This window comes from Triticum dicoccoides, chromosome 4B (genome assembly GCF_002162155.2).
Source record: "Triticum dicoccoides isolate Atlit2015 ecotype Zavitan chromosome 4B, WEW_v2.0, whole genome shotgun sequence".
Taxonomy (NCBI): Eukaryota; Viridiplantae; Streptophyta; class Magnoliopsida; order Poales; family Poaceae; genus Triticum; species Triticum dicoccoides.
The window spans coordinates 580,266,777-580,278,207 of NC_041387.1; the positions used below are offsets into that span (position 1 = coordinate 580,266,777).

The 11,431-nt window shown below is 47.2% G+C and overlaps 1 long non-coding RNA gene and 1 pseudogene across 2 annotated transcripts in view; both read left to right on the forward strand.

The window, feature by feature from the left end:
* The window catches only part of LOC119291550, a 7,083-nt gene extending 3,255 nt beyond the window's left edge, over positions 1–3,828 (forward strand). The window contains exons 2-3 of one of the 2 annotated variants that reach the window (XR_005142502.1): positions 2,735–2,819; positions 3,528–3,828. This is a non-coding gene — a long non-coding RNA (uncharacterized LOC119291550). Of the gene's footprint in view, positions 1–2,734; positions 2,820–3,047; positions 3,374–3,527 lie in introns of those variants that run through there. The other variant, XR_005142501.1, reaches the window with a different exon arrangement.
* The window catches only part of LOC119292835, a 40,388-nt pseudogene that overhangs the window by 10,496 nt on the left and 18,461 nt on the right, over positions 1–11,431 (forward strand).

Sequence of the window (11,431 nt, forward strand, 5' to 3'; positions counted from 1 at the left end):
CCTCAAGCATCTAAACTAGCATCTCGACAAGCAACTCCTCAAGCATCTCAACAAGCATCTCGACGAGCAACTCCTCAAGCATCTCGACAAGCATCTCCTCAAGCATCTCAACAAGTATCTCGACAAGCAACTCCTCAAGCATCTCCTCAAGCATCTCAACAAGCAACTCGACAAGCATCTCGACAAGCAACTCCTCAAGCATCTCAACAAGCATCTCGACGAGCATCTCAACAAGCATCTCGACAAGCAACTCAACAAGCATCTCCTCAAGCATCTGAACTAGCATCTCGACAAGCAACTCAACAAGCAACTCTCTCCATTATCCCAAGATTGTGCAGGGCATTTGCATATACCTCTTGAGGGCATGTAAGTCTTGGAGGTAGCATCCCAAAGTTCTCTAGCCTTTCCTTGTTTGCATGGGGTATTTTATACCCATTGCGCCCTGCATGGTTCAAGATTTCAATCATGCAAGCTTGTAGAGATAGGAAAACTCTGTTCAGCTTGTAAACATCATAGTTTTCAAATTCATCTAGCACACCCTTGATAAGATCCTGAAGCGTTCTAGGGCTTAAACAATCTGTTAGAGATTGCAACGAGCTGAAGAACCCAAGGTCAAGGCCATTCAGATCAGGGCTATTGGCAGGTTGTTGGATTAGTCTGATATCGAGTCCAGTTCTTTCCACGGCTGCTAAAAATTCTGGGTCATTAGGCAAGATATGAGGCTTAGCGTTGTCTTGCTGTATATAGATGGTTTGCCCAGCATCATTCTCAGGCCAAGATGCGTGTATTGCTGGCAGCAGGTTCTCTATCATGAACTCTCTCATTACTTGCCTGTTGACTTTTATTGACTTTGTCTCCAATGTTCCTCTGGGCCTGTTGTCGCTTCTCCTTTGAGCCGGAACTTCTTTCACAAACGGCCAAATTCCAAGTTTTCCAGAGAAGGTCACATTTCCTTCATTATCCCACCTCGGCCTAGCAATCGCTGTCAAGAACATAACCTTTCCAATACAACTGCCGTTTTGCAGAGTTCTTGTAGGCTCTTCCTCCCCATACAACAGATAATAGTTCCTTTTTCTCTTGGTCATATAGAACCATTTCTCATCGATATGAATAATGTTGTGCATGGTCTTGAATTTTGGCCTTTCAGTTTGTGTTGTTGTCTCATCGAGCATTGACTAGCAAAATTTCATTCTATCCTTCTTGTTCTTTTCATTTAGAGCTGGCTTCAAACAATTTGTATGCCTCTTTATCAACTTGAGCATGAACTTCCGGTGGAGTGTCGTAGGGCTGCACCCGAGTTGCCAGGCAAGTGACCTGATAGTAGACCTCCTGTTTAGTGGGATGGTAGGGATTTGCTCTAGATTGATGTCTTTCGGCTTTCTTCCACAATTTCCTTTCCTCTGACCTGAAACATCTACGTCTAGACCTTCAGCAATTTGCTCCATCGCTTTCTTCCAAATCCTTTGTATATTCCAGACACCCACTCCAAAGAAATCAGCAATATTTTTCTTGTCATCTCTCTTAAACTTTCCCCCTCTACTCATGCACAATGTATGCATTGCAACATAAGCAGCATATCTTTTCTTGTCATCTAGGATATCCCTTTTCTGAACTGCTTGCTCAACACCTGCACAAAGAAAATATATTATATATGATCAAATGGAGTACAACAATGCATTTACACAAGTCATTTGAGTCGTTTACTCTCTACTCATGATCATTTGAGTCATTTACCTTGAACAATTGCATCTCCTACATCTTCGTCCATCTCATCTCTTACATCTTCGTCCATTTCATCTTCATCTTCTGCAGGTGGGGTGTAGTTGAGGTCTGGGAGATCCATGTCCTCCAGGCAACTAAAAAGAACTTTCAAGGTAAGAGGTTGAACTTTCAAGATGCACACTAGTACATTTTGGAAATGAAAATGATCAATTGGAGCAGTACAACATTATTGCATACTTTGTTTGCACTATTCTCTTGCTTGCACTGCTTGTTTAACGTTAAATGATCAGATGGAAATGAAAATGATCTTTGAGTAGTTTAGTGTAGGACTTGGAGTAGTACATGAATACTGAATTTGTATACTGAATTTGGAGTATGAAGCAGCTGTATGGATTACTGTTAATTTTGCATACTGAATTTTGAGTAAAATGGAGTAGCTCTGTCACTGAATTTGGTTGGTAAAGATGCAGTAGCAGTAGGAGTTTTTACTACACCTAACTAACGTAGCTGCTGGGGTTATTTAGTTATCGCACCTAATTAATTATCATGTGTAATCTGAATGATGTGTGTACCAACTGATGATGGTTCTCAAGTTTAGCATGCATCACCAAGTTAATTTTGCTTTGAGTACATTTAACTTGGAGTCCTCCGGTACTCCAAGATTTGCTACTCAAACAAATTTGGAGTACTTGCACTTGCACACAACACTACTCAGCAATTTTCAATTAATTTTCTTGGATTACTCCATCTTGCTCTGTTAGGTTATCTTGTTTTTCTGTTAATTATTCGATCTTGGATACTTGGAGTACTGATGATGATTGCTGCTATTATGTTAGGACTTGCAAGCAGTAGTTTTAGTAGTTTAGTGTAGGACTTGCAACAAGAGGAGAGCTACTGTAGTATACTCCTCTTGTGACCTCCATATTCTTGCTCTGTTCTCTCTCTTCCCTCTTCTACAGTAATATGAGCCCTACAGTAATATGACTTGTGACCTTGAATTTTTTTCCATCAGATTGTTTTAAAGAAGGGCTATTGAAAAAAGATGTGTGAGGGCATCAGTCACTCTCATGCCGGCATGCCGCACTTTCAGCTAGCAGGTTGGTATCTCAACATTTCTCCATTCAAGTCATTTCCCATAGTGTTTTTTTCGAAGCACTAACTACAAATTTGCATACTAATAATGACCGGAGTATTTTATTTACATCAAATTATGTCAAACAGTTTAGATTGTTCAGTCATACCATAGTGTTTAGAAGTTTGGACATTCTGAAGATTCAAATAAAAATAGCCATGTGCACAGTTTAATTGATCATGTCAAGTTACAGGTGAAAGAGACCCTCTTATGGGAATAATGGAGTACAGAAATGATAGTGAGTTCAAAGTAAGGCTGAGGTAAAATTTTCGGAGGCCATGCTCTATGTTTTACCACTACCCTTCTTGGTATTCATGCTCCTGATATTCATACTCCTATTCCTACTCAATTTTACCTGAAATGAGAGTAGCAATTATTTTTGCCCATTAATTCATACTCCTACTGATTTGGAGTACTGATGAAACTAAGAAGTCCAAACCTGTGCTAAATTGACAGTACATGCTCATTTTTTGTATTGACAGTACAAGTCCAAACTTGTATTGACAGTACATGTTCTACTCAGTGTCCATCTTTCAGTGTTCAATATCATTGTTCAGTTTCAGTGTTAAATTTCAGTATTACTCCAAGATTGTACTACATGCAATTATTCAAATTATTTAAGACAGATGATTGCATCAAGTTTATGATCATCAAATTGTTTACTCGGATGCAGAGGGAGTAATGGGCGAGGAGATGAACCTAGGAGAGCAAAATTGAGAACTCCAGCTAAAGCAGCTCCTGCCCAGCGGCGAGGACTTCAGCGGCAGCAGCACCTGTGCATGGGGAGGAACAGCCCCTGGGCGCGCGTAGGCAGCAGCTCGCCTCCACTAGCGGGCGGCAGCAGAGCACCAGCTCGCCTCCACCAGCGGCCGGCAGTAGATCAGCACCTCGTCTCCACTAGCGGGCGGCAGCAGAGCACCACCTGGGCGCGCGGGGGTCGGGAGGAGCCCCTGGCGTGGGAGAGGAGCGCGGGGGTGGAGGGCAGGTGGCGGAGCCGCGGAGGCGGAGGTGGAGTGCCGGGGCGGAGGTGGAGGGCGGGTGGCAGAGCTGCGGAGGCGGAGGTGGAGTGCCGGGGCGGAGGCGGAGGTGGAAGACGCTGAGGAAGATGACGGACAGATTCAAAGTTTGAACTGGGGGCATAAAGGTCCATTTGCCCATTTTCACCTGGTCGGAACATATTCCCTAGCGACATACATTTCGGAACAGAGGGAGTATCTGTGATCGCGGCGCCGCTTGAGGTCGAGGACCAGATGCAGCAGCCGTGGCTTGACCTCATGGGGGTGGAGGACGGCATGCTGTTGTTTGCGTCTGTGGTGAAGCCTAGACTCTACCTATGGTCAACGGAGGCTGGTCCCAAAGGAGCCGCGGGATGGGCGCGACGCAGGGTCATCGAGCTCGGGCGGGTGCTCCCTCTTCCTGTCCTCGAGGACAAGTCGGACGTGTCTGCGGTTGGTTTTGCAGAAGGTGTTGGTGTCATCTTCCTGAAGACAAGGGTTGGATTGTACACAATGGAGCTCAGTTCAGAGCATCTCCAACAGCAGCGCACGCAAAAAACATGTTTGCCGCGCGCGCTTCGGCTGGTTTAGCGCGGTCGCGAGCGCTGGCTCCAGCAGCCGCGCTATAATGCAGCGCGCGCGCCGCTCCAGCAGCGCGCAAAAATACACAGCGCGCGACTCGCCGGGCGCGCGACTTAGCCACAAAATGAGTTTGAAACAATTATCAAAATGCAATGAACATGTGAAATTTGTCAAAAACATCTTCCAACCAAGTTCATGCCCACAAGTTCATTCAACCAAGTTGAAAATGCAAACTAAAGTTCAAGACATAAATGAAAGACACATCAAACATCTTCCTCGTCTTCGTCCTCATCTTCCGAAGACGATTCTTCCGCCTCCGAAGATGAATCTTCCTCCCTATCCTCATCACGCATCGCATCATGTGAAGCTTCGACGGTGTTGGCAAGATCTTCAACGGCATCTTCATGGGAATGTGTGTGAGGAGGCACATCGAAAGACATTCCAATCATGGCCGGAGGTGCACCCATGCCTCCCATAAGAGTAGCAAAACTCATGCCTCCCATGGCGGCCGGAGGTGCACACATGCCTCCCATGGCGCCCAAGCCACCCATGCCTCCCATGGCGGCCGGAGGTGCACCCATGCCTCCCGGAGCCGTCCGCCGCCTTGTTTTTCTTCGCCGAAGTTTTGCCCTTCTTCGGCCGCGCCGCATTGGGGAGCTTCGACGGTGCGGCGGCGGCACGGGACGGCGCCGGCGCGACGCCACCCGTCGCCGTGGTCATCCGTGGCGGCAAGAAGAGGCTGCGCGCGAGGCCGACGCTCGGCGGAGCTCCGACGGTGGCGACGCCAATGCTCCCCGCACTAGGGTTTCCGGCGGCTGCGGCGGTGGCGGCGGGGGGGTCGCGGCTGTACAGCGGGGTGAGCAGGGTGCCGGTGTGCGCGTCCATGGGTGGCAGGGCGCCGGCACCGGCGCGCGCGAGGCGTAGGAGGAGGAGAGAAGAGAGTGCGGCGCGAGCGGTCGAGTGTGCCGCGCGCTGTAGTAGACGCCCGAAATACACCGCGCGGGATGGTGCTTCCGAGCGCGCGCCCAACTCGTTATAGCGCGCGCGCCGTTTTTGCGCGCCCGCTGAAGCGACCCGCCGCGTTGCGCGCGCGCTAAAACGGTCTGATTTGCGGCGCGGCGCTAGTATAGCGCGGCTGTTGGAGATGCTGGCAAAGGTAAAAAGGTGCACGGAGGGGACGTCGGAAAGGCCATACCCTACATGAGCTTCTACACTGGAGGTACAGACTAACTGTTTTCAAACATGCACATCAAGTCATGAACACTAATTAAGCACACCATTATTGCTTGTGTCTTAGATTGTTGAATAATTCAAGTCTGAGAGTTCCTAGTGTGGTATGTGATTCTTAAACGTCAATGAGTATGTACAGTTTTTTTCTTCTATTTTTCTACATAACTAGTTAGATATCTGTATGTGGGTCTGCTCATTTTTTTTCCAGTTTATGGGTGATTTTTGTAGAGATGTAGGAAGTAGGAACCCATTCTTTGTGCTGTTATATACACTATTCAGATGTTGAGTCATGCTGCAGACCTTGGTGATTAAAGGTAAGTGTGAGTAAACCGTGATTTTTCATGGCACACTAGTAGAAAAGGGGGCATCGGTCCCGGTTCGTGAGGGCCTTTAGTCCCGGTTCTTGAACCGGGACTAAAGGGTCGTGACTAATGCCTCCCTCCTTTAGTCCCGGTTCTAACACGAACCGGGACAGATGTGCCTCCACGTGGCCGGTGCGCCGAGCACAGGCAGGAGGGCCTTTGGTCCCGGTTGGTGGCACCAACCGGGACCAGAAGGCATCCACGCGTCAGTATTTCAGTGGCCGTGGTTTTTGCTTTTTTTGAAAGGGGAGGGGGGTTGGGGGTTTTAGGGGGTTAATTTAGGTGTTTAATATATTGTGTTAGCTAGCTAATTAATAGAGAGAAGTGTCCTCTCTTATGTCCGTGCTTGGTCGACGCTACGTACTGTACATAGAGAGGCCCTCGACACGCTAGCTAGTAAGAAAATAAAGAGAACCATTAAGTACAGAAGTTCGTCATGCATACCGAGAGAAGTGATCGATCGACCTCTCCTTCTCTGAGAGATTGGTCGAACAACAAGTTTTCGTATTATCTATCCGATGCTGCTGGCTACATACATATACAATATGTAAAATCTTTTACAATCCCCTAGCAATTGAAATCAATTTCCACATGATATTCTCCGGCTTTATTGATGACGTGGTCAAGAAAGAATCCCGTCAATTTCTCTTGAATTGCTTTCATGCAATCTTGTTCTAGGAGTTCATCCCGCATCTGTCACGTCTAATTTGAAGAAGGGGGTTAATACATATATGAATGAAACTCAACAGAAATGATGGTGTAATAAATTGAAATTGTGAATATTATTGCTTACGCACTTCATATTGTCTTTTAGAGTAGCCCCGCTTATGTTTCAAAGTCGCGTTGTAGATGAGCTCACACACGTAGTATCCACAGAAATCATTCCCTTGTTCCTGCCACAAGCACTTTACGAAAAATAGAGGTCAACCAAACTGATAATAAAGCATTATAAATGGCATTGATGAAAGTTCAGCTATATAATCAACGGGAGATGCGCGCAACTAGCTAGCTAGTAGTACTTACTTTCGGGTATGTATATCGCAGCTCCTTCAGCAGTCCCGGAACTTCTGCGGTGAACTGTTTTCAAACCCTGCAAGACAAAGAAAATAAATATTATTACTTGAGATATCAGGAAATGAACAAAAAGTTGCCCATATGGTGCGATAAATGATCGATTGAACTTACTTGTTGAGTATTTTAGTCATGTCCGCATAGGTTTGGGGATCTTTTCGTCTTAAGTCTAAGACATTTACTACTCCCCGCTCAAGCTTAATCTCTAGAAAAACATACTGGAACCTGCGCACACATGCATAACTCATCAATTACATTACTATAACCTCGCTCGAGTAATAAGGGAAACCGAATATGCACACAGCGGTAATACTCACTTGGAGTTGTAAGGAAAGAGTATTAAATCTTTGTTTTGATTTTTGATCAACGATTGTAGCAAGTTCTCCTCGGCCTCTGCGGGGTGCTTTTTAACCAGAAATTCATCTATGATATTTGTGTTAACGAACCCAATATCATACATTTCTTGTTTTTTGCACTCGACGATCTTCAATCTGCATAATATAGTGAGGATAATTAATTATAAATACATGTAATGAAAGAGCCGAGCTATATATAGAGACTTAATGACAGAAATAGTACTTACAGACAGTAGCAAAAGACCATTAGTTATCGAGGGCCTTTTGATTGAAGAACATGAAGAACTCATCAAATGAAACAGTCAACAGATCATTTGCAACGAGGTCGTGCTCCTCTTTAATATTCAGATACAAAGCATTCGTCCCCCCAGACTCTCTGCAGGTTTTCATGTACCAATTATGGAATCTTCGCATCATAGTTGTCAGAGATTTTTCATCTTTGATGAGAGGCTTCCCGTACTCGTATTTGTGTTCGTCCACCTCCAAGAAATCAGGAAGTTGATCGTCAGGCAGGTAATCTGCAAGATTGCCATAACCGGCCACCGTCCCCGGAGCATTAGACACATTGAGCAGGAGGGGGGGCACGATTGCTGTGCTTGTTCGCCGAGCTGGGCATTTTTTTCCCAGCTGCTCGTTCTTTTAACCTTTTATCACTGACAGTACTTCCCGACCGCTGGGCTTCGAGATATGTCTGTTCAGTAATGTGTTGATAGTTGGTTCTCGGCGGAGACTTTGGTGGTTTCCTCAGGGCATCGATAGTGCGCTTTGCTTTCACCAGATCTACCTTCTCCTCCGGAGGTGGATGTCTCTTTGCTTTCACCCCTTCAAAGAAGTCCTTCACGTGGGCCCGCACAATCGTCTCGTTTTCCTCCTCGGTCCTCTCGTACGGTAACTTCTCTAGAGGCTTGAGAGGTGGACCGTATCTGTATTGCCTCCCGCCTCTGCTGGCTGCTGTACTGCTAGACGCCAGAGCAGACGGAGCGACTATGGCGCTTGTCTTCTTTCGTGCTTGCTTACGAGGCGGAGGAGAAGGACTACGACGCGCTGGAGCAGCCGGGGCGGCGGCGGATCTCTTCCGCCCTTGCTGGTGAGTCGGAGAAGGAGGAAGGTGCTGGCTGCTCAGGCGTGCCGGCGCAGGCGGAGAAGGAGGCGGAGTGCTATCACGCGTCGGAGAAGGAGGAGGCTGCTGGTTGCTCGGGCACGCCGGCACAGGCAGAGAAGGAGGCGGAGTGCCACCACGCGCCGGAGAAGGAGGAGGCTGCTGGGTGCTCGGGCGCGCCGGCGCAGGCGGAGAAGGAGGCGAAATGCCGCCACGTGCCGGAGAAGGAGGCCCAGTGCCCTGATCGACACTCGCGGGAGGAGGAGGCGGTGGAGGAGGCGGAGTGCCCTGACTCGCTGGAGGAGGAGGAGGAGGCGGAGGCGTCCAGTTCGGAAGGTTGATGAGCTCCTTCCGCCATAGGCATGGAGTCTTCAGAGCAGCACCCAGCCTAGTCTCCCCTTCACCGGTAGGGTAGTCAAGCTGAAGGTCCTTAAATCCCTCCGTTATTTCGTCCATCATCACCCTGGCATATCCTTCTGGAATCGGCCGGAAGTGAAAAGTTGCACCTTCTTCAGTAGGATAAACAGAGCCAACAGCTGCCTTGACCATCAAATTCATCCATCGCGTCATTAGGGGGCAATTTTGAGTCCCCGTGATAGCATCCACGGGATAGCTGGCAGGAGCCGTCAAGACATGCTCCGGTTGAAGCAGCTCCGTGGAAGCCACGCTGCTTCTCCGCTGAGATGGCGGGGTAGCTTCGGGGGAAGCTTCGGCAGGTCGTTTGTCGCGATCTGCTTCTCGTTCCTCTAGCCCCATTACCCTTTCGTGCAGCGCCTGCAGTTGACTCTGCTCCAGTTTCTTCCTCCTCTCGTGGGTTTTGTAACTCCCTGCGTCCGGGAAACCAACCTTCCACGGAATGGAGCCTGGCGTGCCTCGTGTCCGTCCAGGGTGCTCAGGATTCCCGAGGGCCATTGTGAGCTCGTCCTTCTTCCTGTCTGGAACGAACGTCCCTTGCTGCGCTGCACGGATATACTGCCGAAGCCTTGTGACTGGTGTTTTCAGTTGCTCGTCCGTCCAACGGCACTCCCCTATTACAGGGTCCAAGGTTCTGCCATCCCCGAAGAACCAAATCCGGCAATGGTCTGGCCATCTCATTGTCTCTGGTTCGATCCCTTTATCAAGCAAATCATTCTCAGCCTTGGACCACTTAGGCCGGGCTTGCAGGTAGCCACCTGACCCCGTGCGATGGTGAAACTTCTTCTTCGCAGCATTTTGCTTGTTTGTCGCCGACATCTTCTTACTCTTTTCCGATGTCGTGTAGGCCACAAATGCGGGCCAGTGATCTCTGATCTTCTCATATTTGCCGATAAATTCTGGTGTCTGTTCTTTGGCGACAAACTTTTTCAGCTCTTTCCTCCACCTCCTAAATAGGCCTACCATCTTCTTAAGAGCACAAGACTTGATTAATTGCTCTTTAACTGGCTTCTTCGGATCCTCCTCTGGCGGTAGGGTGAAATTTGCCTTCAGCTCAGTCCAAAGATCATCTTTCTGCATATCATTGACATAAGACACCTGAGGGTCTTCCTCCTTAGGCTTATACCATTGGTGGATGCTGATCGGGATCTTGTCAATAACAAGAACCCCGCACTGAGCAACAAATGTGTTCTTTGTCCGGATGGGTTCAATCGGTTCGCCGTTGCGCGCGATTGTTGTGATCTCAAACTTTTCATCCAAGCTCAACTTTTTCTTCGGGCCTCGTCTCCTTACCGAAGTTGTGCTTGATTCGGAGGGCTAGAAAAAGGAAGAAAGACGAGAGTTAATTAATATGTGTACATATACCAAAACAATGAATGCATCAATTAACTAGTCAGCATGGGCTTAACTAATATATATATACCTGGCCGGACTCGGTTCGGTCACCGGAGCAGTCAGCACCGTCTCCTTCTTATACCTTCATTGGGTCATCACCGGAGCCATCACGAACATAGCCCTCTTCTTGTACCGGCATTAATGGGCCGGAGCCATCATGAACATAGCCCTCTTCTTCACCCAGTCCTTCCTGACCAACGACGTCGATGAAAAATGACGCAACGACATTAGTTCCTTCTGCAATTATCTCCCCCAACATCGCCTCTGTTGCTTCGTCTCGGTAGTGCTCCATAGTTTCTGCAAATATTTACAACATGTCAATTATTATTCAAACATGCATGGTACAGATGGATATATATTAGTGGCAAACGTAGAACTAGCTAGCTAATCACAATAAGGAATCATGTTAATTAGTGGCCTCGACGCTGCTTCTCTAGGGTTTGGGGTGGCCTAGACAACGCTTCAAGGGTTTGGGGTGGCCTCGACACAACTCTTCAAGGGTTTGGGGTGGCCTCGACGACAACGCTCTTTTAACCTGGTAAATTTGGGTGGCCTCAAGAGAGTTTGTCGGGTAGGGGCGCAGCGGGAGGGGGTAGGAGACCAACATCATTTTTTCTCTAGGGTTTGGGTGTTCTCGAGAGTTTTGGTCAAGCGAGAGGGCCGAGGGGGGTATATCAACGACGACAGAGGAGAAGATCGAAGAAAAAAAAAGAAGAAAAAAATAGGAGAAGAAGAAAGGAATAGAGGAGCCTCTTCTTTTTCTTCTTTTTTCCTCTTCTTATTTTACTTTTTTCTCTACACTAAACTAAAATGCACTAACCTAAAACCTAATACTAACAACCTAAATAAAAAATTAATACATATATTAAAAAACATATATAAACAAAAAAATGCTATGAACATTATATTCATACATAGATAGCCACATCCATTCATCATGTAGCTACCACATACATATATACATTATATATATGAAAACAATGCATATATACACATATATACTCATATACACATAAAAAATACACATATATACACATACAAACACATATATACACATATACACAAAAAATGCA